The 25,457-nt window shown below is 37.1% G+C and overlaps 1 non-coding gene and 1 pseudogene across 1 annotated transcript; both read left to right on the forward strand.

Annotated features, from left to right (window-relative positions):
* The first annotated feature begins 737 nt into the window (after positions 1 to 737).
* LOC112801095 (vacuolar protein sorting-associated protein 55 homolog) lies at positions 738 to 25,237 on the forward strand (annotated as a pseudogene).
* Positions 12,302 to 12,405, forward strand: LOC112805116 (small nucleolar RNA R71). The gene has a single exon (XR_003203725.1). It is a non-coding gene; the product is annotated as a small nucleolar RNA R71 (small nucleolar RNA).
* Positions 25,238 to 25,457: the final 220 nt, after the last annotated feature.

Here is a 25,457-nt window from a genome sequence, read left to right on the forward strand (position 1 = left end):
AGAGGATCAGGCTGACAGCTTTGCAGTTCCTTCAACTTCTTGTATTTCTTCCACTTTTGCATGCTTCCTTTCCATCCTCTAAGCCATTCCTGCCCTGTAATTCCTGAAATCACTTAACACACATATCAAGGCATATAATGGTAATAAGAGAGGATTAAATAAAAGGAGATAAAAGCCAAAGAAGTATGTTTTTAATCATAGCACAAAATCGGGAAGGAGAATGTAAAACCATGCAAATTATATGAATAAGTGGGCAAAGGCTTGATAAAAACTACTCAATTGAGCACAAGATAAACCATAAAATAGTGATTTATCAATGGCAAATTATGATTGAAACAATATAATGTCTATTAGTTGAATTAGGTTTGAAATCATATTGCATTTTAGCTATCTCATAAAAAATATGGCCTTTATTCTCTTCGTTATGTCATTAATTTACATAGCTGCTGCTGCTATTTTTGTTGTTTTAATATTGCATTGGACTTACCTGATGCTGATTTTAAATCACTAGATTTTCTTTCTCTTTGCTTATGCAACAGGCACTGTGATAGAATAAAACCAAACTTTTGAATATCAGTGTGGTTAGTTTACACTTTCATCTTATCTATGACAGCTTTGTTAGAAATTAGAATTGGTTTTGATTTAGTATTTTCTTCTGATTTAATATCCATATAGCATTATGATAATGAGATTTTTTACTCCAGCCCTTTTTATGTGTAACATGAGGTGAGTTGAAGATGGAAGACTTACCAGGATATTTGCGTTCTTGCCTAAGCACGAGAAAACTTGCCTTTTTGGCAATCTTAGTCTCCGGGGAATTGTCTTGCAAATTTTGGTCCGTGTTCTTCTCATTGTTTATAAATGCATCACATCTTATTGGTAACAAAGTAATTGTTGCTTACCTAGTTGTATTTATGTTATGTGGCAGGCATGTGCTCTGTATAATAATGGGTGACTGATGCTAAGTGGTGAGATAAAGCATCTCTGTATTTATTTCTTGAAGATTTAAGGGAATGAGATGTTAATGTGACCGAACATTCTTGGTTTATTATTACATTTGGTATTTTATTTTCTTGTAGCTATAACATATGTGCTACTCCCAATGCCTCTGCTGTTCTTTGCGGGGTCTAATGATTCTTCTGTATTTTCTGAATATGATAGCAGGTAAATTGTTATTATTCATGCATTAATTGAAAAATAATTTAAAAAGAAAAAAAAAGATAAGATTGTATACCGAGCCAAGGTTATTAATAATTCAACTTTTCATTTGTGGTCTGATGAATGATGGAGCAACAAGGTGAATTTAGCCAAGTTCTTGAGTGGATTCTCAACTGATGAGTTTGAAAAACTCTAAATTAAATTGATGATGATCAAGCATTATTAATATAATTAATTACAAAATTATTAATTTGAATTTTAATTCATATTTGCTAATTAATAATTATGTTACTTGCAGAATATGCTTTGGGCCAAAAAATAGCAAGCCCAATGGAAAGATAAAATTCAACCTTAAGCAAAAATGTTTAATACATTGGCTGAATTATTGTTATGCATTATTAGGCCTAAAAATCTTTAAGCCAGCCCAATTGTTTCCTTGAAGTAAGACCAACAAAGCTTGGTTCAAAATTGAAAAAAAAAAGCTGCATGCTTCCACGGATACCACATCTTTCATTTTGTGGAATTCAAATTTTTGTTAAGTGGATTTAATACAAACATTGGAAACATGAGAGAGAAAATGCAATTGATTTGATGGCATCATTAATACTACACGCTATTAAGCAAAAGGTAAGTAAGAATTAATTCATTTTGATTTCTTTGTTCAAATCCATTGAATGTTTTTCTTTCTACTCTCTCTCTTCACTCTCAAACTCTCGGTCACATCCATCAAAAATAGAAGCTAAGGCAAGTTATCAGAAAGAAGAAGAAGTTAGTAGCAAGGCCATTGTGATGATGGCATCAAGAAAAATAAATCTGAAGTATGGTGTGGCTGAGATCTTCACCACAAAAGGTAAGATGTGGTGAAGTAATCTCAAGCCTTCCATATCCAAAAATGGAAGAGATCCACTTCGGTCAGAGGAAGAAGATCCTTGGAAGCATGACTCGTCTCTACTTTTGATCAACCACCACAGGAGGTAGCTACTGTAGCTACATAGAGGAAGAGACAGAAGTTAGAGCAAATGGAGCTGTCATCATCAAGAACTCATCAAGGGCTAGGAATCCTTCTTGGAGTGCAAGTCAAGATGGAAGGCCCGGATTGATGAAGATTGGTGACAAGGGAAGACGCAAAGATAATTTCATGTTGGGTTTAACATACGGTTTCCTCTCCTCTCTCTCTCTCTGACCGAACCGATTTTTGCTTGAAGAAGAAGAAGATTAGCTCGGTTCAAGAGTTTCAACCTTGGAGGCTTTTCCTTCTATAAATAAGGGAGAACAGCCAGGGCTTGAAGCAAGGAAAAGAGTGAAAACATAGTATTCCTATAGGTACCCCAGCTAACAGAAATTCTTCTCCTTCAATATTTTTTGTTTTGTAATTTTCTGTTTAGTTTTGTCTGTCTTGAGTCTCAGGAAAAAAGGCAAATAGTGAGATTTGTATAAAAAACCCATAGAGCGGAAAAAGGCAGAGTATACAAAATTAAAGGAAAAAGCCATAGATGTCCTTAGAGGTCCTTTGTACATCTGTGTTGTGTTTCATGATTCTGTGGGAATCTCCTTGCAAGTTGGGTTAGCACTTAGCAGTTGAAAGCTTGGTATATGACCAAGTCAAGTTTAGGATTAGGGATTAGATTTTGGACTTGTCCTGGATAGGAAAGGTAGTTCCTAGGGAGAATTGGTATATATAATCATGATGATTATAGTGAAATTCCATCATTGTTGTGGTGGAGACTGGATGTAAGCTGCATTGCACTTGGCAGTTGAACCAGGATACTTCGTAGTGTGATTTTCTCTCTCTCTTCTACTCCATTTCTGTTTTTGCTGCATAGGAGATAAAACTAGAAAATATCTCTTGCCTGGTTACGAGATAAAAAGAACAAGTCTCGTGGTTAGGTACGAGACAAAAAGCAAAAGTCTCCAGAAGTCATTTCAAAGGCCAGCAAGTGCTACAAGAAAAAAAAGGGGGCTAAGATTTAACCCCCATTCTCTTAGCCACCAATAACCATCAATTGGTATCAAAGCTTGGTCTCAAAAAGATCAAGCTTTGCAGCTTAGAGAAAAGATCCAAATGGCAGATAACAGTAGCTCAAACCTAGTGTCCTACAATCTGACAGAAGGACAATCAAGCAACAGACCTCCTCTTTTTAATGGGAAGAACTACACCTATTGGAAGGAGAGAATGAAGATATTTGTGCAAGCAGTAGATTACAGACTGTGGAAGATCATCCTGGAGGGTCCTCAATTTCCAACTATCATAAGTGCTGAAGGAGTAGTCTCTCTTAAAGCCGAAGCTAGTTGGACCGAAGAAGACAGAAAGAAGGTGGAGCTCAATGCCAAGGCTATCAATTTGCTCAACTATGCAATCAACTTCGAGGAATACCGATGGGTATCACGATGCACAACGGCAAAGAAAATCTGGGACAAACTTCAAGTCACTCATGAAGGAACTACCGTAGTGAAGAAGACCAGGATAGATATGCTGAACAGAGAATATGAAATGTTTTCAATAAAGGAAGGAGAATTAATAGATGAAATGTTTGAAAGATTCAACATCATAATTGTTGGCATGGATGCTATGGGGATCAAGTATCCTGAATCTGTGCTTGTGAGGAGAGTTTTGAGAAGTCTCACAAAAGAGTGGAAAACTAAGGCATTAATAATATCTGAGAGTAGTGGTCTTGATTCCATGACATATGATGACTTGAGAGGAAATTCACTTGCTTTTGAAAATACTTATTTGAAAAAAGATTCAAAAAGAAAAGGAATAGCTCTTACATCTATTTCTAACCCTCTGGATGATGAATCCAGTGATAACTTCTCTGAAAATAAATTTGTTTTGTTTGCAAAAAAAACTTCAGGAAAATGGTAAAACTCAAGGAAAGAAGCAAAGGAAGCAGCTCAAAGAAACAAAAGAAAGACTTCAGCAAGGTGATATTGGTGCACGAAATTGTGATCTCTAATAATGGCATTCAACTTGGTATGCACCTTTATAACTCAGCACTGTCTTCACAACTTCGCACAACTAACCAGCAAGTGCATTGGGTCATCCAAGTAATAAACCTTACGTGAGTAAGGGTCGATCCCACGGAGATTGTTGGTATGAAGCAAGCTATGGTCATATTGTAAATCTCAGTCAGACGGATAATAAATGGTTATGGAGTTTTCGAATAATAATAATAAATAAACTGAAAATAAAGATAGAAATACTTATGTAGATCATCGATGAGAATTTCAGATAGGCGTATGAAGATGCTGTGCTCTTTCTGAATCTCTGCTTTCCTACTGCCTTCATCCAATCCTTCTTACTCCTTTCCATGGCAAGCTGTATGTAGGGCATCACTGTTGTCAATGGCTACATCCCATCCTCTCAGTGAAAAAGGTCCAAATGCTCTGTCACGACACGGCTAATCATCTGTTGGTTCTCGATCATGTCGGAATAGAATCCCTTGATTCTTTTGTGTTTGTCATCACGCCCAACAATCGCGAGTTTGAAGGTCGTCACAGTCATTCAATCCCGGAATCCTACTCGGAATACCACAGACAAGGTTTATACTTTCCAGATTCTCATGAATGCCGCCATCAATTCTACCTTATACCATGAAGACCCTGATCTCACGGAATGGAAGGCTCGGTTGTCAGGCGAGGGCAACCATGCTCGTGCATCAGGAATCCAAGAGATACACACTCTAGCTTTCGCTTGTAGAACGGAAGTGGTTGTCAGGCACGCGTTCATAGGGACGGATGATGATGAGTATCACGGATCATCACATCCATCAGGTTGAAGTACGAGTAGTCTCTTAGAACAGAAATAAGATTGAATTTGAATAAAAGATAGTAGTAATTGCATTAAAACTTGAGGTACAGCAGAGCTCCACACCCTTAATCTATGGTGTGTAGAAACTCCACCGTTGAAAATACACAAGTGATGAAGGTTCAGGCATGGCCGAATGGCCAGCCCCCATAAACGTGATCAATAGCCTCCTAAGATGAATAATAGAATAAAACTGAGACCAAAGATGTAACGTGGTCAAAAAGACCGAATGGTCAGAGACACCTAGTACAATAGTAAAATGTCCTATTTATACTAGACTAGCTACTAGGGTTTACAGAAGTAAGTAATTGATGCAGAAATCTACTTCCGGGGCCCACTTGGTGTGTGCGTGGGCTGAGCTTGAGCTTTACACGTGCAGAGGCTTCTTTTGGAGTTGAACGCCAAGTTGTAACGTGTTTTTGGCGTTCAACTCTGGTTCGTGACGTATTTCTGGCGTTTGACTCCAGAATGCAGCATGGAACTGGCGTTGAGCGCCAGTTTACGTTGTCTAATCACGAATAAAGTATGGACTATTATATATTTCTGGAAAGATCTGGATGTCTACTTTCCAAAGCTATTGAGAGCGTGCCATTTGGAGTTCCGTAGCTCTAGAAAATTCATTTCGAGTGCAGGGAGGTCAAAATCCAATAGCATCAGCAGTCCTTTGTCAGCCTTTTATCAAAGTTTTGCTCAGGTCCCTCAATTTCAGCTAGAAAATACCTAAAATCATAGAAAAAAACACAAACTTATAGTAAAGTCCAGAAATGTAAATTTAGCATAAAAACTAGTGAAAACATCCCTAAAAGTAACTATATCCTACTAAAAACTACCTAAAAACAATGTCAAAAAGCGTATAAATTATCCGCTCATCACAACACCAAACTTAAATTGTTGCTTGTCCCCAAGCAACTGAAAATCAATTAGGATAAAAAGAAGAGAATATACTATAAATCCCAAATTATCAATGAATATTAATTCTAATTAGATGAGCGGGACTTGTAGCTTTTTACTTCTGAACAGTTTTGACATCTCACTTTTTCCTTTGAAGTTTAGAATGATTGGCATCTATAGGAACTTAGAATTTCAGATAGTGTTATTGATTCTCCTAGTTAAGTTTGTTGATTCTTGAACACAGCTACTTTTATGAGTCTTGGCCGTGGCCCTAAGCACTTTGTTTTCCAGTATTACCACCGGATACATAAATGTCACAGACACATAGCTGGGTGAACCTTTTCAGATTGTGACTCAGCTTTGCTAAAGTCCCCTGTTAGAGGTATCCAGAGCTCTTAAGCACACTCTTTTAGCTTTGGATCACGACTTTAACCACTCAGTCTCAAGTTTTTTACTTGGACCTGCATGCCACAAGCACATGGTTAGGGACAGCTTGATTTAGCCGCTTAGGCCTGGATTTTATTTCTTTGGGCCTTCCTATCCATTGATGCTCATAGCCTTGAATCCTTTTTACCCTTTCCTTTTGGTTTTAAGGGCTATTGGCTTTTTCTGCTTTCTTTTTCTCCTTTTTTTTTTGCCATTTTTTTCAAGCTTTTGCTTTTTCACTGCTTTCTCTTGCTTCAAGAATCAATTTTCATGATTTTTCAGATTGTCAATAACATTCTCTTTGTTCATCATTCTTTCAAGAGCCAACAATTTTAACATTCATAAACAACAAGATAAAAAATATGCACTGTTCAAGCATTCATTCAGAAAACAAAAAGTATTGTCACCACATCAATATAGTTAAACTAATTTCAAGGATAAATTCGAAATTCATGTACTTCTTGTTCTTTTGTATTAGAAACATTTTTCATTTAAGAGAGGTGAAGGATTCATGGAATTATTCATAGCCTTAAGACATAGTTACTAAATACTAATGATCATGAGGTAGAGACACAAAACATAAACACACATAAAGCATAAAAACCGAAAAACAAAAAAAAAATAAGAACAAGGAATGAGTCCACCTTAGTGATGGTGGTGCTTTCTTCTTGAAGGGACCAATGATGTCCTTGAGTTCTTCTATGTCTCTTCCTTGCCTTTGTTGCTCCTCCCTCATTGCTCTTTGATCTTCTCTAATTTCATGGAGAATGATGGAGTGCTCTTGATTTTCCACCCTTAATTGATCCATATTGTAACTCAAATCTTTTAGAGAAGTGTTGAGTTGTTCCCAATAGTTGTTGGGAGGAAAGTGCATCCCTTGAGTCATCTCCGAGATTTCTTGGTGATGAGCTTCCTCATGCGTCTCTTGGGTTCCATGAGTGGGCTCTCTTGTTTACTCCATCCTTTTCTTAGTGATGGGCTTGTCCTCCTCAATGGGGATGTCTCCTTCTATGATAACTCCAGCTGAGTAACATAGATGGCAAATAAGATGAGGAAAAGCTAGCCTTGCCAAGGTAGAGGGCTTTTCGGCTATTTTGTAGAATTCAAGAGAGATGACTTCATGAACTTCTACTTCCTCTCCAATCATGATGCTATGAATCATGATGGCCCGATCCACAGTAACTTCAGATTGGTTGCTACTGGGGATGATGGAGCGTTGGATGAACTCCAACCATCCTCTAGCCACAGGCTTGAGGTCCAGTCTTCTTAATTGAACCGGCTTGCCTTTGGAGTCTCTTTTCCATTGAGCTCCTTCCACACATATGTCCATAAGGACTTGGTCCAACCTTTGACTAAAGTTGACCCTTTTAGTGTAGGGGCGTGCATTTTCTTGCATTGTAGGCAAGTTGAACGCCAACCTTACATTTTTCGGACTAAAATCTAAGTATTTCCCCCGAACCATTGTAAGATAATTCTTTGTATTCGGGTTCATACTTTGGTCATGGTTCCTAGTGATCCATGCATTGGCATAGAACTCTTAAACTATTAAGATTCTGACTTGTTGAATGGGGTTGGTCAAAACTTCCCAACATCTTCTTTGGATCTCATGTCGGATCTTTGGATACTCATTTTTCTTGAGCTTGAAAGGGACCTCAGGGATCACCTTCTTCTTGGCCACAACATTATAGAAGTGGTCTTGATGGGCTTTGGAGATGAATCTCTCCATCTCCCATGACTCGGAGGTGGAAGCTTTTGTCTTTCCTTTCCCTTTTTTAGAGGTTTCTCCGGTCTTAGGTGCCATAGGTGGTTATGGAAAAATGAAAAGCTATGCTTTTACCACACTAAACTTAGAATATTGCTCGCCCTTGAGCAAAAGTAGGAAGAAAAGAAGAAGAGGAAGAGAAAATATGGAGGATATGGGGGAAGGTGTATTCGACCAAGGTGTAGAAGAGGGGGTTGGGTTGTGTGAAAAATGAAGAAGGATGGAGGGGTTTATATGGTGAAGGAAGAGGGGGTAGGTTCGGCTATTTAGGGTGGGTTTGGGTGGGAAAGAGATTTTGAATTTTGAAGGTATGTGGGGTTTATGGGAAAGAGTGGATGGATGTGAGTGGTGAAGGGGGATAATTGGAAAGAGATATTGAGGTGATTGGTGAAGGGTTTTTTTGGGGACGAGTGTTTATAGGGAAGAGAGTTTATGGGGAAGAGAGGATGAATGTAAAGAAGAGGAGAGAAGGTGAGTTGAGGTAGGTGGGGATCCTGTGGGGTCCACAGATCCTGAGGTGTCAAGAATTTACATCCCTACACCAATTAGGCATGTAAAACGCCTTTGCATACAATTCTGGCATTTAAACGCCGAAGTGATGCTTATGTTGGGCGTTCAACGCCCAATTGCAGCATGTTTCTGGCGTTGAACGCCAGTTCCATGCTTGTTTCTGGCGTTCAGCGCCAGCTCTCCTCAGGGTATATTCCTGGCGTTCAAACGCCAAGATGCTGCTTGTTTCTGGCGTTCAATTCCAGATCCATGCTCTATTCTGGCGTTGAATGCCAGCCAGATGCTCCTTACTGGCGTTTGAACGCCAGTAAGTCCTTCCTCCAGGGTGTGATTTTTCTTCTGCTATTTTTGATTCTGTTTTTAATTTTAGTATTTTTTTTTGTGACTCCACATGATCATGAACCTAATAAAACATTAAAGAACAATAAAAGAAAAGTAAAATTAGATAAATAAAAATTGGGTTGCCTCCCAATAAGCGCTTTTTTAATGTCACCAGCTTGACAGTGGGCTCTCATGGAGCCTCACAGGTGATCAGGTCAATGTTGTAGACTCCCAACACCAAACTTTAGAGTTTGGATGTGGGGATTCAACACCAAACTTAGAGTTTGGCTGTGGCCTCTCAACACCAAACTTAGAGTTTGATTGTGGGGGCTTTGTTTGACTCTGTACTGAGAGAAGCTTTTCATGCTTCCTCTCCATTGTGGGGGCTTTGTTTGACTCTGTTACATCTATCACAGCTCCCGCTATGGCTAGGAAAGGTCTTCCAAGGATGATGCATTCATCCTCCTCCTTCCTAGTGTCTAAGATTATGAAATCAGCAGGGATGTAAAGGCCTTCAACCTTTACCAACACGTCCTCTACCAATCCATAAGCTTGTCTTACTGACTTGTCTGCCATTTACAATGAAAATATGGCAGGTTGTACCTCAATGATCCCTATCTTCTCCATTACAGAGAGTGGCATAAGATTTATGCCTGACCCCAGGTCACACAGAGCTTTTTCAAAGATCATGGTGCCTATGGTACAGGGTATTACGAATTTACCAGGATCTTGTTTCTTTTGAGGTAAAGTTTGCTGAACCCATGTATCTAGTTCACTAATGAGCAAGGGAGGTTCACCTTCCCAAGTCTCATTACCAAATAACTTGGCATTCAGCTTCATGATAGCTCCTAGATATTGAGCAACTTGCTCTCCAGTTACATCTTCATCCTCTTCAGAGGAAGAATAGTCTTCAGAGCTCATGAATGGCAGAAGGAGATTTAATGGAATCTCTATGGTCTCTATATGAGCCTCAGCTTCCTTTAGGTCCTCAATAGGGGACTCCTTCTTGCCTGAGAGACATCCCATGCGGTCTTCCTCATTGGGATTCACGTCCTCTCCTTCCTCCCTAGGTTCGGCCATTTTGATTATGTCAATGGCCTTGCACTCTCTTTTTGGATTCTCTTCAGTATTGCTTGGGAGAGTACTAGGAGGAGTTTCAGTTACTTTCTTACTCAACTGGCCCACTTGTGCCTCCAAATTTCTGATGGAGGACCTTGTCTCACTCATGAAACTTAAAGTGGCCTTAGACAGATCAGAGACTAAATTTGCTAAGTTAGAGGTACTTGATAAACCCCATTTTTAGGGTTTATCTTGTATTGATTTTAGGGGATTTTATCACCTTTCACCCACATTTATTCAATAAAATAGCATGGTTTTGTATATTCTCCTTTAATTGTGCTTAAGAGTGAAAACATGCTTTTTAGGTCTTAAAATAGTTAAATTTAATTCACCTTGATCCCATTAGATGCCTTGATATGTTTGTTAAGTGATTTAAGGTTTAGGAGGCAAAGATTGGATCAAGGGAATAAAGAAAGAAAGCATGAAAAGTTGGAGAACTCATGAAGAAATGAAAGAACCAGAAAGCTGTCAAGCTGACCTCTTCGCACTTAAACGACCATAACTTGAGCTACAGAGGTCCAAATGATGCGGTTCTAGTTGGGTTGGAAAGCTAACATCCGGGGCTTCGAAATGATTTAAATTTTGCCATATGTTGCTTCGCGTTCAGGGGCGCGCACGCGCACTTTGCGCGCGCGCACCGATTCTGTCCGTGACCCACTTTAATGAAATCATCTCCAGCGGTTTTAGGAGCCTTGTGGGCCCAATCCAACTCATTTCTGATGCTATTTAAGTCAAGTATTGAAGGGGAATCAACATACTTTTCATACTTTAGAAGTTAGTTACCATTAGTTTAGTTTAGCTTAGTTTTGGAGGGAAAATTAGTTTTAGAGAGAGAAGCTCTCACTTCTCTCTAGAATTAGGATTAGGATTAGGATTAGTTCTTAGATCTAGGTTTTAATCTTTGCTTTCTTCTACTTCTACATCTCAATTCCTTGTTGTTAGATTCACTCTTCTTCCATTCTTTGGTTGTAATTTCCTTTATGTTGTTCTTGTATTTTGTTGTAGATCTAGTATTGTTCCTTCCATTTTCTTTCAATTCAATAAGAGGTAATTCATAATAATTGTTCTTCTTTACTTTTCTATTGTTGATCTCTTGCCTTTGTAGTTAGATCTCTCTTTAATTCTTGCAATTTATGTTGTTTACTTTTATTGCCTTTTATGTGTTTGTTGAAATGCCTCTTCTAGATAGAGTGTAGATTTTGTTCCTCTTGGCCTAGGTAGAGTAATTAGTGACACTTGAGTTATCTAATTCCTTTGTTGATTGGTAATTGGAGAGATTGCTAATTGGTTTGAAGTGCACTAAAGCTAGTCTTTCCTTGGGAGTTGGCTAGGACTTGTGGCTCAAGTCAATTCATCCACTTGACTTTCCTTTGTTTAATAAGGGTTAACTAAGTGGTAGCAATGAACAATTCTCATCACAATTGAGAATGATAATTAGGATAGGACTTCTAGTTCTCACACCTTGCCAAGAGCCTTTTATAGTTGTTAGTTTACTTTCTTGCCATTTATCTTTCATGCCTCTTATCAAAACCCCAAAATAACTCACAACCAATAACAAAACACTTTATTGTAATTCCTAGGGAGAACGACCCGAGGTTTGAATACTTCGGTTTATAAATGTTAGGGGTTTGTACTAGTGACAAACAACTTTTGTATGAAAGGATTATTGTTTGGTTTAGAAACTATACTTTACAACGAGATTTCATTAGTGAAATTCTAAACCGTCAAAAATCCAATCATCAGTACTCTGCTCAGAATTTTTTGTCTGTTGCTGAGAAGATGATGCATAAGGCTTGATATTTCTAAGCCTATTTCTTCCACCATTATTAAAGCCTTGTTGGGGCTTTTGTTGATCCTTCCATGAGAAATTTGGATGATTTCTCCATGATGAATTATAGGTGTTTTCATAAGGTTCGCCCATGTAATTTACCTCTGCCATTGCAGGATTCTTAGGATCATAAGCTTCTACTTCAGAAGATGCCTCTTTAGTACTGTTAGATGCATTTTGCCATCCATTCAGACTTTGAGAAATCATGTTGACTTACTGAGTCAACATTTTGTTCTAAGCCAATATGGCATTCAGAGCATCAATTTCAAGAACTCCCTTTCTTTGAGGCGTTCCATTATTCACGAAATTTCTCTCAAAAGTGTACATGAACTGGTTATTTGTAACTATGTCAATAAGTTCTTGAGCTTCTGCAGGCATTTTCTTTAGGTGAATGGATCCACCTGCAGAATAGTCCAATGACATCTTAGAAAACTCAGATAGACCATAATAGAATATATCTATCATGGTCCATTCTGAAAACATGTCAGAAGGACATCTTTTGGTCATCTGCTTATATCTTTCCCAAGCTTCATAGAGGGATTCACCATCTTTTTGTTTGAAGGTCTGAACATCCACTCTAAGCTTGCTCATCTTTTGAGGAGGAAAGAACTTAGCCAAGAAGGCCGTGACCAGCTTATCCCAAGAGTCCAGGCTATCTTTAGGTTGAGAGTCCAACTATGTTCTAGCTCTGTCTCTTACAGCAAAAGGAAAAAGCATGAGCCTGTAGACTTCAGGATCTACTCCATTAGTCTTAACAGTCTCACAGATCTGCAAGAACTCAGTCAAGAACTAGTAGGGATCTTCTGATGGAAGTCCATGAAACTTGCAATTCTGTTGCATTAGAGCAACTAATTGAGGTTTCAGCTCAAAATTGTTTGCTCCAATGACAAGAATTGAGATGCTTCTTCCATCAAACTTGGACGTAGGTGCAGTATAATCACCAAGCATCCTTCTTGCATTATTTTTGTTGGGTTCGGCTGCCATCTCCTTTTCTTGTTTGAAAATTTCAGCAAGGTTGTCTCTGGATTGTTGTAATTTAGCTTCTCTTAGTTTCCTCTTCAGAGTCCTTTCAGGTTCTGGATCAGCTTCAAAAAGAATGCCTTTTTCCTTGTTCCTGATCATATGAGAAAGAAGAGAACAGAAAAGGAAGAGAAATCCTCTATGTCACAGTATAGAGAATCCTTTATGTTAGTAGAAGAAGAAAGGAATAAAGAAAGGAGAATCCAAATACAAGGGTGAGGATAGGGGGCAGAGATTTTGAGATGAAGAGAAGTGTTAGTAAATGAATAAATAAATAGAATAAGATGAGAGACAGAAGTTTTTGAAAATAATTTTGAAAAGGAGTTAATAATTTTCGAAAATTAAGATACGAAATAAAATTAAAATTAAAATTTAAAACAATTAATTAATTAAAAAGAATTTTTGAAAAAGAGGGAGATATTTTCGAAAATTAGAGAGGGAAGAGTAGTTAGGTGGTTTTGAAAAAGATAAGAAACAAACAAAAAGTCAAATAGTTAGTTGAAAAAGATTTGAAAATTAACTTTGAAAAGATAAGAAGATAAGAAGTTAGAAAAGATATTTTAAAATAAAATTTTTTTTGAAAAAGATGAAATTTTGAAAAAGATAAGATAAAAAGATATGATTTAAAATTAAAATTGATTACTTTACTAACAAGAAACTAAAAGATAAGATTCTAGAATTTAAAAATTGAACCTTTTCTAACAAGAAAGTAACAAACTTCAAATTTTTGAATCAATCATATTAATTGTTAGCATAATTTTCGAAAATAAAGATAAAACTAAGAAAAAGATTTTTGAAAAATATTTTAAAGGATTTTCGTAAATTAATAAGAAAAATGAAAAAGATTTAATTTTTGAAAAAAGTTTTGAAAAGATAAGATTTTTAAAAATTGAAAATTTGACTTGACTTACAAGAAACAACTAATTTTAAAATTTTTTTGATTAAGTCAACCCAAATTTTTGAAATTTTGAGAGAAAAAAGGAAAATATATTTTTTTAAATTTTGAGAGAGAAAAACATAAAAAATGACTCACAACATGAAAATTATGAATCAAAACACATGATGCATGCAAGAATACTATGAATGTCAAGATGAACACCAAGAACACTTTGAAGATCATGATGAACATCAAGAACATATTTTTGAAAAATTTTTGATGCAAAGAAAACATGCAAGACACCAAACTTAGAAATTTGCAATGCTTAAATACTATGAATGCACAAATGCATATGAAAAACAACAAAGAACACAAAACAAGAAATTATCAAGATCAAAACACTATGAATGCATGAATTTTTCGAAAAATGCAAGAACAATATGAATATGCAATTGACACCAAACTTAAAACATGACACAAGACTCAAACAAGAAACACAAAAATATTTTTTATTTTTATGATTTTATTATTATTTTTTTTGAATTTTTTTTCGAAAAACATATAGGAAAAAGAAAATAAGAAATTCAAAAATTTTTAAGAAGAATTTCAGGAATCTTTCAATGTTAGCCTAAAGCTCCAATCCAAGGGTTGGACATGGCTTAATAGCCAACCAGCTTTAGGATGACATTACATGCATTGAGGTGATTAGTTGAAGTCTCATTCCAAAAGGATTGGGATATGGCTTTATAGCTAGCTAGAATTCAACATGCTTCATGAAAGTCTAGAATCCATTCTTAAAAATTCTGAAGCCATAGAATAATTTATTTTTAATTAAAATAATTTTTTTCGAAAATAGGGATAAATTTTTTTGAAACTTTTTTTTGAAAATAAAACAAAAAGAAAATTACCTAATCTGAGCAACAAGATGAACCGTCAGTTGTCCAAACTCGAACAATCCCCGGCAACGGCGCCAAAAACTTGGTGCACGAAATTGTGATCTCTAATAATGGCATTCAACTTGGTATGTGCGTTTATAACTCAGCACTTTCTTCACAACTTCGCACAACTAACCAGCAAGTGCACTGGGTCGTCCAAGTAATAAACCTTACGTGAGTAAGGGTCGATCCCACGGAGATTGTTGGTATGAAACAAGCTATGGTCATCTTGTAAATCTCAGTCAGGCGGATAATAAATGGTTATGGAGTTTTCGAATAATAATAATAAATAAACTAAAAATAAAGATAGAAATACTTATGTAGATCATCGATGGGAATTTCAGATAGGCGTATGAAGATGCTGTGCTCCTTCTGAATCTCTGCTTTCCTACTGCCTTCATCCAATCCTTCTTACTCCTTTCCATGGCAAGTTGTATGTAGGGCATCAACGTTGTCAATGGCTACATCCCATCCTCTCAGTGAAAAAGGTCCAAATGCTCTGTCACGGCACGGCTAATCATCTGTTGGTTCTCGATCATGTCGGAATAGAATCCATTGATTCTTTTGCGTTTGTCATCACGCTCAACAATCACGAGTTTGAAGCTCATCACAGTCATTCAATCCCGGAATCCTACTCGGAATACCACAGACAAGGTTTAGACTTTCCGGATTCTCATGAATGCCGCCATCAATTCTAGGTTATACCACGAAGACTCTGATCTCACGGAATGGAAGGCTCGGTTGTCAGGCGAGGGCAACCATGCGTCGTGCATTTGGAATCCAAGAGATACACACTCTAGCTTTCGCTTGTAGAACGGAAGTGGTTGTCAGGCACGCGTTCATAGGGACGGATGATGATGAGAGTCACGGATCATCACATCCATCAGGTTGAAGTACGAGTAGTATCTTAGAACAGAAATAAGATTGAATTTGAATAAAAGATAGTAGTAATTGCATTAAAACTTGAGGTACAGCAGAGCTCCACACCCTTAATCTATGGTGTGTAGAAACTCCACCGTTGAAAATACATAAGTGATGAAGGTTCAGGCATGGCCGAATGGCCAGCCCCCATAAACGTGATCAATAGCCTCCTAAGATGAATAATAGAATAAAACTGAGACCAAAGATGTAACGTGGTCAAAAAGACCGAATGGTCAGAGACACCTAGTACAATAGTAAAATGTCCTATTTATACTAGACTAGCTACTAGGGTTTACAGAAGTAAGTAATTGATGCAGAAATCCACTTCTGGGGCCCACTTGGTGTGTGCGTGGGCTGAGCTTGAGCTTTACACGTGCAGAGGCTTCTTTTGGAGTTGAACGCCAAGTTGTAACGTGTTTTTGGCGTTCAACTCTGGTTCGTGATGTATTTCTGGCGTTTGACTCCAGAATGCAGCATGGAACTGGTGTTGAGCACCAGTTTACGTCATTTAATCACGAATAAAGTATAGACTATTATATATTGCTGGAAAGCTCTGGATATCTACTTTCCAACGCCGTTGAGAGCGCGCCATTTGGAGTTCTGTAGCTCTAGAAATCTATTTTGAGTGCAGGGAGGTCAGAATCCAACAGCATAAGCAGTCCTTTGTCAGGCTTTTATCAAAGTCTTGCTCAGGTCCCTCAATTTCAACCAGAAAATACCTGAAATCACAGAAAAACACACAAACTCATAGTAAATTCCAGAAATGTAATTTACCATAAAAACTAGTGAAAACATCCCTAAAAGTAACTATATCCTACTAAAAACTACCTAAAAATAATGTCAAAAAGCGTATAAATTATCCGCTCATCAGATATGCTACAACTGCAAAGAGACTGGGCATTTCAAATCTGATTGCTCTAAGTTGAAGAAGGAGGAGAGGCCGAAGAAAGGAAAGAAGAAAGGACTGATGGCTTCTTGGGAGGACTTGGAAAATGACTCTGAAGATGATGAAAAATCAGACACCAAGTCTCAACCGTGCCTTATGGCAGATCACGTTGAACAGGTAGTATTTCATAACCGTGACACTGAAGACCTCCATCTCATGATTGATCATCTTTCTGAAAAAATTAGATGCTTCTTACTTGATAACCAAGATCTTGAATCACAAATCACTATTCTTAAAGCTGAAAATGGTTTTCTCAAAGATAAATTAAGGGAGGCTGAAACTACTGTTGAACTTGTTGAAGAAAACAAGCAGTTAAAAGCTCAACTTAAAAGTTGTAAAAGGCATCATTTTGTGGTTGCATATCTAAATTGTTTTAAAGAAAATAAAGATTTGCTTAAAGAGGTCAAAAGGCTCAAAGAAGACTTAGCCAAGTTTACTCAAAGTTCTGAAAATTTAAATCAAATCTTGGCTAGTCAAAAACCTATTTATGATAAAGTTGGTTTGGGTTTCCATAAAACTTTAAAATCTGTTGAGAAATCTTCTTTTGTTAACATGGTCTCATCTTCTAATGATACAATATTTCAAAACCCAACAAGCTTTAGCAAAACAGCAACTCAAAGATTTTGTAGATTATGCAACCGGAATGGCCACTTTCCCATTCAATATTTCTTTGGTGAAAGAATGATTGGTAACAAAGTTTGTAAAATTGTTTTTGACTACAATGGTTTGGGATAAAAAAGATGGTTTAACGTGAAAGGATCCAAGAAGATTAGATACCTAAGGTCACTTGAGCTCATTTTGTAGGTGTGCCTAGCATCCAAGCGGAAGGACAATATGTGGTACATGGACAGCGGATGCTCTAGGCATATGACCGGAAAGGCAACCTTCTTCATTAAGCTTGATGAGTATGATGGAGGGTTTGTCACTTTCGGTGATGATGGTAAAGGAAAAATAGTGGCCATTGGAAAAGTTGGTAAAAGCTTCTCATCTTTTATAAATGATGTTCTTCTTGTTGATGGTTTGAAACACAATTTACTAAGTGTGAGCCAATTATGTGATCTTGGATATGAAGTTATTTTTAGAAAATTGGTGTGCTTAGTTATTTGTGAAAAATTTGGGGATATTTTATTTGAAGCTAAAAGGTGCAATAATGTGTATGGTTTGACTCTTGAGGATTTAAAAGATCAAAAAGTAACATGTTTTACCTCTCTTGAATCTGAAAAATGGCTTTGGAATAAGAAATTGGGTCATGCTATCATGTACCAAATTTCTAAGCTAGTTAAGAAAAACTTGGTTAGAGGAATTCCAAATATTAAATTTGATAAGGATATTACTTGTGATGCTTGCCAATTAGGCAAACAAAATCCTCTTTTAAACCAAAAGATGGAATTTCAACCAAGAGGCCATTAGAAATATTACACGTTGATCTTTTTGGTCCAACAAGAACTCAAAGTTTGGGAGGTAAACACTATGGTTTGGTGGTGGTGGATGATTACTCTAGATTTGGATGGGTACTTTTTCTTGCTCATAAGAATGATGCTTTCAATGCCTTTTCAACCCTTTGCAAAAGAATTCAAAATGAAAAAGATTTAAAAATAGCCCGCTTAAGAAGTGATCACGGAAAAGAATTTGAAAATCAAGATTTTTAAAAAATTCTGTGATGATTTTGTAATTGCTCATAACTTTTCATGCCCTGGAACCCCTCAACAAAATGGGGTGGTTGAGAGAAGGAATAAAAACCTTCAAGAAATGACTAGGGCTATGCTATGTGAAAATGAGGTTCCAAAATTTCTATGGGCTGAAATTGTAAAGACAGCTTGTTATATTTTGAATAGGACTATTATTAGAAAAGGGTTAAAGAAAACCCCTTATGAGCTATGGAAAGGAACCCCTCCTAATCTTAAGTATTTCCATGTTTTTGGATGTAAATGCTTTGTACTTAACAATAAAGAAAATCTTGGTAGATTTGATCCAAAATCCTATGAAAGGATGTTTGTTGGATACTCCACCACTAGCAAGGCTTATAGAATTTACCTCAAAGAACATAGAATCATAGAGGAATCCATACACGTTTCTTTTTGTGATACTAATTCAATTCCCAGTGCTGTGATTGAAGATGATACAGATTGTGAAGATGTTGTCAACAAGGAAGCAAGTGAAGAAAATCCCAAATCTGCCCTATTGAAGAATCTGTCCGCCCAAATTTATCTCATCAGGATGAAGGAGACATTTCTGTTTTGTCTCTTGAGCCAGTAAGAGAATCTGGAACAGAACAATCTACTGAAGCTCATCAAAGCTCAACCTTACCCCAAAAACCAAGAGAGTGAAAGTCTATGAGGGGTTATCCTCATGATTTTATCATAGGTGACTCTTCCCAAGGAGTAACCACAAGATCCTCATCCAAAAAGCAAGCCGAGCCAAGCAATGTGGCTTTCTTATCCCAAATGGAGCCTCACAATGTGAAGCAAGCACTTGAAGACCACTTTTAGGTCAAAGCCATGGAAGAGGAGCTTGCTTAATCTGAAAAGAATGAGGTTTGGACACTTGTACCTAATCCAAATGGTAAAAAGGTAATGGGTACTAAGTGGATTTTTAAAAATAAATTGGGTGAGGATGGAAGTGTTGTTCGTAACAAGGCTAGACTAGTGGCCCAAGGTTACGATCAAGAAGAGAGTATAGATTTTGATGAGTATTTTACCCCGGTAGCAAGAATGGAAGCAATTAGGTTGCTTCTTGGCTATGCTGCCCACAAGGGGTTTAAAATGTTTCAAATGGATGTCAAATGTGCTTTCCTTAATGGGTTTATAGATAGAGAAGTATTTGTGGCTCAATCCCCCGGTTTTGAAAGAAAGGAATTTTCAAATCATGTTTTTAAACTTTCCAAGGCTCTTTATGGCCTAAGGCAAGCTCCAAGAGCTTGGTATGAAAGGCTTAGTGCTTTCTTGTTGGAAAATCAATTTCAAAGGGGAACCACCGATACAACTTTATTTATAAAAGTATCAAATGATGATATTCTTCTTGTTCAAGTTTATGTGGATGACATAGTGTTTGGATCGACCAATGAATCCTTGTGTGAAGAGTTTGGAAAACACAGGACTAGTGAGTTTGAAATAAGTTTAATGGGAGAACTAACATTCTTTCTTGATCTCCAAATTAAGCAAACTCCTAGTGGCATTTTCATTCACTAAGGAAAATATGCGAAAGAGTTAATCAAGAAATTTGGCCTAGAAAATTCCAAACAAATAGGAACACCAATGCATCCAAACACTAAGCTTGATAAAGATGATGATGGCCGAGATGTGGATGAAATTCAGTATAGAGGAATGATAGGTTCACTCATGTATCTTACCTCCTCTAGACCGGCATTGTACAAATTGTGGGCATGTGCTCAAGATTTCAATCTCACCCTAAATAATCCCATCTTTCAGCCGTAAAAAGAATCACAAGATACATTAAGGGAACTTGTGATTATAGTTTGTGATATCCTAGACCTAATAATTTTGGTGCAGTAGGGTTTTGTGATGCAGATTATGCGGGAGATCGGGTGGATAGAAAGAGCACCTCCGGAATGTGTTGCTTCCTTGGAAGCTCACTTAACATGTGGTCAAGAAAGAAACAAGCCACAGTTGCTCTATCCATAGCCGAAGCTGAATATATTTCTGCCTCTGCTTGTTGTTCATAATTAATTTGGTTAAAAACTCAGTTGGAAGATTACAAATTAAAAATCAATAGCATACCCTTATTTTGTGACAACATGAGTGCAATAAACATTTTCAAAAATCCTGTTTTGCACTCTAGAACCAAACACATTGAAGTGAGATATCACTTTATTAGAGAACATGTGCAAAAGAAAACTACTGATATTCAATTTGTAAAATCCGAAGAACAACTTGCAGACATTTTTACTAAACCCTTGTGTGAAGACAGATTCTATACTTTGAGAAACAGTTTGGGAATGTTAGAATTAAAATCTGTTGATAATTTGTGAATCTTCTGATTCTGTGTGATTTTGTCTCGTAGGTAGGGAGGAGACAAATTGGAAGACGTGACAAACTGGCATTGATACAGGGGGAGATTCATTCTGTTTTTAGTGATCATGGGCCCAAACAAATCTTCTATTGACCATCCATAACCTTGGCCTGTTTCCTTTTGATCCTCATTTTTTAATCACACCTTTAGGAAGTTGTCATATCAAATCTTTTAGGAAAGAGTTGTTGCCAAATCAAAATCTTTTTCTCCCTCATCCCTTGATTCTAGGAGCTAACCCTTCAGTTTTAATTTTAAAATCTTTCTTTGATTAATAACCGCGCCACTTAATGGTCCATTACCCCCATTACCCTCTCTCTTCAATCAGCATTAAATGCTCTCATAACCTCCCACCTCTCCCCAATCTATTCGGTCACTCTTTCATCTTCCCTCTCCCTTCTCCATTTTCATAACATGAAAAAGAAGGTTGCTCCAAAAAAAAGTAATCGAACCCCTTTCTCCAAAAATCCTCTATTTTCTCCTACCCCTCAAACACATACTCATATTCACATCCACTCTACGTCCTCCTCATCACCATCCTCCTACTCAACGGAATCTATGAAAAAGAAAGTTATTCAGCCAAGACAGTCATCTCGAAAGAAAGGAAAGGAAAAGGAACCAGTGTTCGACGAAGAAGATGAGTCCCAAACTTCTCTACCTCATTCACCACCAAAGAAAGCTACTCCTCAGGCTGGTGGGCGCAGTGCACAGCATGCAAAAGTTTACATTCTTCGTAACACCAGGAAACCACCGAATTTGGAATCACTTGATTTCAAAGATAAGTACAACAAAGGTCACTCACACTTTGATCTAGGAAGATTTAACTCATGTGCTTCATATGAGTTCCATAATGAAGTCATGAAGAAGCGTTACTTATGTGCGACCCACTTAGTGAACTTGGAATCACTTGCTACAAAAGGAATCAACTTTGTTACACTCTTTGAAAATCTGAAATGGACTCCCCTGTTCAGCATTCAGAAACCTGTGTATCCTGCCCTAGTTCGTGAGTTCTAAGCGAACATGAGGTTTGTTGATGGCGCTATTCATTTATATGTCAAGCGGGTTCACATGTCCCTGAACAGAGAAACAATCAGTGCTACCTTGGGATATGTCGATGAAGGAGCAGCTGCTTATATGACGGGAAAATGGGATTCGTAGGTTGGGGTTACTTATCAGATAGCTATGAACCAAATATGTGAGAACTTCTCCGGTCTGGATGGCACAGTTCTGACCCACAAGGCTCTTGCTCCTGAAAGAGCACTGCTGCACCGAATCATCAACCATATTCTGATGCCTCAAAGTAGCTCATATCACAGAGTAACCGTTTCTGATACTTTAGTGCTTTTTGCTATTATCACTTCTTCTCCTATCTCTTTTGCATATTTAATGGTGAGACACATGTGGAAATGTGTTAGAAGTGACAAAAAGGCTAATCTTCCTTATGGAATCTTTCTTACATGCATCTTTGAATATTTTAATGTTGATTTAACTAATGAGGATGTAGAAAATAAAGTTTCCATGATCAAAGGAGGAGGCGCTACTGGTTCCGTAAAAGGTACCAAAGGAAAATGCTCCATGCCGTCTGAACCATCTGAAAGTGATCTTGAGAGTCGTCCTAACGAGCTAGCCAAGGTTGCAGAATCCATCAAAGAGGTTCTCACTGAATTCTCTAATATGTCAAAAATGATGGTACAATCCTACAAAGCTGCTCGAAAGCAAGCATATGAGAATGAAAAAGCCTGGACCAAATGCAAAGAAAGAGTGAATCTGATGATTCAGAATCTTGAACAAGAAACGGGGGCTGCAAATGAGGATGATGTATCTGGCTCTGAGTATAACCTGTCTGATAATTGATCTATTTGTCACTTATTGAACTCTAGTTATGTTTTGGTATTTTGTATGCTGTTAGATATTCTGGACCACTGTTATTTTGTTAAACTCTTGAATATTCTGGTTCTAGTTATATTTGTTTGCATACCATTGTCTTCGATTTTTACAGGTTTCCCATTGATGACAAAAGGGGGAGGAAGAGCTGAAAATTTGAAAAATAACAGGGGCTGAAATCATTTTGATTCATGATCACCCCTGTGCATACATTCTATATTCCAATGGTCATGCTTTATGATTAATGATCTGAATTATGATTAATGATCTAATAAGTTGATATGTTTTCTTTTTGGAACTTATTTATGTTTTGATAATTCCATTGTGGTCTGATATGTTGAATGAATGCTCTGTTGGATTGACAATTTTCTGCAATGTTGAATGATTATGTTTTTGCTCTGATTGCTGAAAAATTTTCCTTTTGATCAAATGATTAGGTAGCAAAATTTTTTGGGATTATCAATTGATGAGTTTTTAATTGAAATGTACTCAGTACTCAGAATTTTTATGTTTGTATTGAGCAGAAAATCATTTATATGATAACAAATTAGTTTTGTTTATCACTCTACTTCTGCTCATAAATCAAGCTGTTCAACATTTCAAATATTTCATATATTGAATACATTATGGCTTTAAGCTTGATTCTAAAAGTTACAGGTAAAGCTTCTCTTGATAAAATGGTATGTATTAAAAGGGATCTATGTAACATTTGGAAAGGGAGAGGAATTCTAATCTTCAAAGGGAGTACTCTAATCTCTAATTTCTTTTCATTTCAATTTTTTAATAATGTTTGTCATCAAGGAGGAGATTGATGAGTTTGGAAAACTCCAAATTAAATTGATGATGATCAAACATTATTAATATAATTAATTACAAAATTATTAATTTGAATTTTAATACATATTTGCTAATTAATAATTCTGTTACTTGTAGAATATGCTTTGGGCTGAAAAATAGCAAGCCCAATGGAAACATAAAATTCAGCCTTATGCAAAAATGTTTAATACACTGGCTGAATTATTGTTATGCATTATTGGGCCTAAAAATCTTTAAGCCAACCCAATTGTTTCCTTGAAGTAAGACCAACAAAGCTTGGTCCAAAATTGAAAAAAAAAAAGGTTGCATGCTTCCACGGATACCACATCTTTCATTTTGTGGAATTCAAATTTTTGTTAAGTGGAGTTAATGCAGACATTGGAAATATGAGAGAGAAAATGCAATTGATTTGATGGCATCATTAATACTACACGCTACTAAGTAAAAGGAAAGTAGGAATTAATTCATTTTGATTTCTTTGTTCAAATCCATTGAATGCTTTTCTTTCTACTCTCTATCTTCTCTCTCAAACTCTCGGTCACATCCATAAAAAATGGAAGCTAAGGCAAGTTATCAAAAAAAAAGAAGAAGAAGCTAGTATCAAGACCATTGTGATGATGGCATCAAGAAAAAGAAAATCTGAAGTATGGTGTGGCTGAGATCTTTACCACAAAAGGTAAGATGTGGTGAAGTAATCTCAAGCCTTCCATACCCGAAAATGGAAGAGATCCACTTTGGTCAGAGGAAGAAGATCCTTGGAAGCATGGCTTGTCTCTACTATTGATCAACCACCACAAGAGGTAGCTACTGTAGCTACGTGGAGGAAGAAGCAGAAGTTAGAGCAGATGGAGCTGTCATCATCAAGAACTCATCAAGGGCTAGGAATCCTTCTTGGAGTGCAAGTCAAGATAGAAGGCCCGGATTCATGAAGATTGGTGACAAGGGAAGATGCAGAGGTAATTGCATGTTGGGTTTAACATACGGTTTCCTCTCCTCTCTCTCTGGCCGAACCAGTTTTTGCTTGAAGAAGAAGAAGATTAGCTCGGTTCAAGAGTTTCAACCTTGGAGGCTTCCCCTTCTATAAATAAGGGAGAACAGCTAGGACTTGAAGCAAGGAAAATAGTGAAAGCACAGTGTTCCTATAGCTACCCCAGCTAATAGACGTTCTTCTCCTTCAATATTTTCTGTTTTGTAATTTTATGTTTTGTTTTGTCTGTCTTGAGTCTCATGAAAAAAAGGCAAATAGTGAGGTTTGTATGAAAAAGACATAGAGCAGAAAAAGATAGAGTATACAAAATTAAAGGAAAAAGCCATAGATGTCCTTAGAGATCCTTTGTACATCTGTGTTGTGTTTCATGATTCTGTGAAAATTTCCTTGCAAGTTGGGTTACCACTTAGCAATTGAAAGCTTGGTAGGTGACCAAGTCAAGTTCAGGATTAGGGATTAGATTCTGGACTTATCCCGGATAGGAAGGATAGTTCCTAGGGAGAATTGGTGTATGTAATCATGATTATTATAGTGAAATTCCATCATTGTTGTGGTGGATACTGGATGTATGCTGCATTGCACTTGGCAACTGAACCAGGATACTTCGTGGTGTGATTTTCTCTCTCTCTTCTACTCCATTTCTGTTTCTGCTGCATAGGAGATAAAACTAGAAAATATCTCTTGCCTGGTTACGAGATAAAAAGAAAAAGTCTCATGGCTAGGTACGAGACAAAAAGTAAAAAGTCTCCATAAGTCATTTCAAAGGCTAGCAAGTGCTACAAGCAAAAAAAAGGGGGCTAAAATTCAACCCCATCCCTTCTCTTAGCTACTGATAACCATCATCAACTATTGGAAGCATTGCCATTCCAAGTATTCTAAAGCATTCTGGTGTTATTGGTTGGGGACCCTTTGCAATGGAGCGTTTATCTTTCTTCGTGTTTGTATTAGCCATATTGTGTTTCATGGGGATGAGTGATGAAGATGACTATTACAGTATGATATGAGATGGAAATCCACTAGGCATAATTTCATGTTTAAAAACGGATTTATTCTTTATGCGCGCTATTGGTTCTCTTGCTTTTATAAGCTTTCACCAAGACATTTCCCCGTTTCAAACTATTGAAATTGAATGCCATTACCATGTTGCTGAAAATGATTTCCAAACCTTAGCAACTGTAGGGGAGCTTTCGACCAAAACATACGAAATTTTGACATACTTTGTAT

This window comes from Arachis hypogaea, chromosome 5 (assembly GCF_003086295.3).
Source record: "Arachis hypogaea cultivar Tifrunner chromosome 5, arahy.Tifrunner.gnm2.J5K5, whole genome shotgun sequence".
Taxonomy (NCBI): domain Eukaryota; kingdom Viridiplantae; phylum Streptophyta; class Magnoliopsida; order Fabales; family Fabaceae; genus Arachis; species Arachis hypogaea.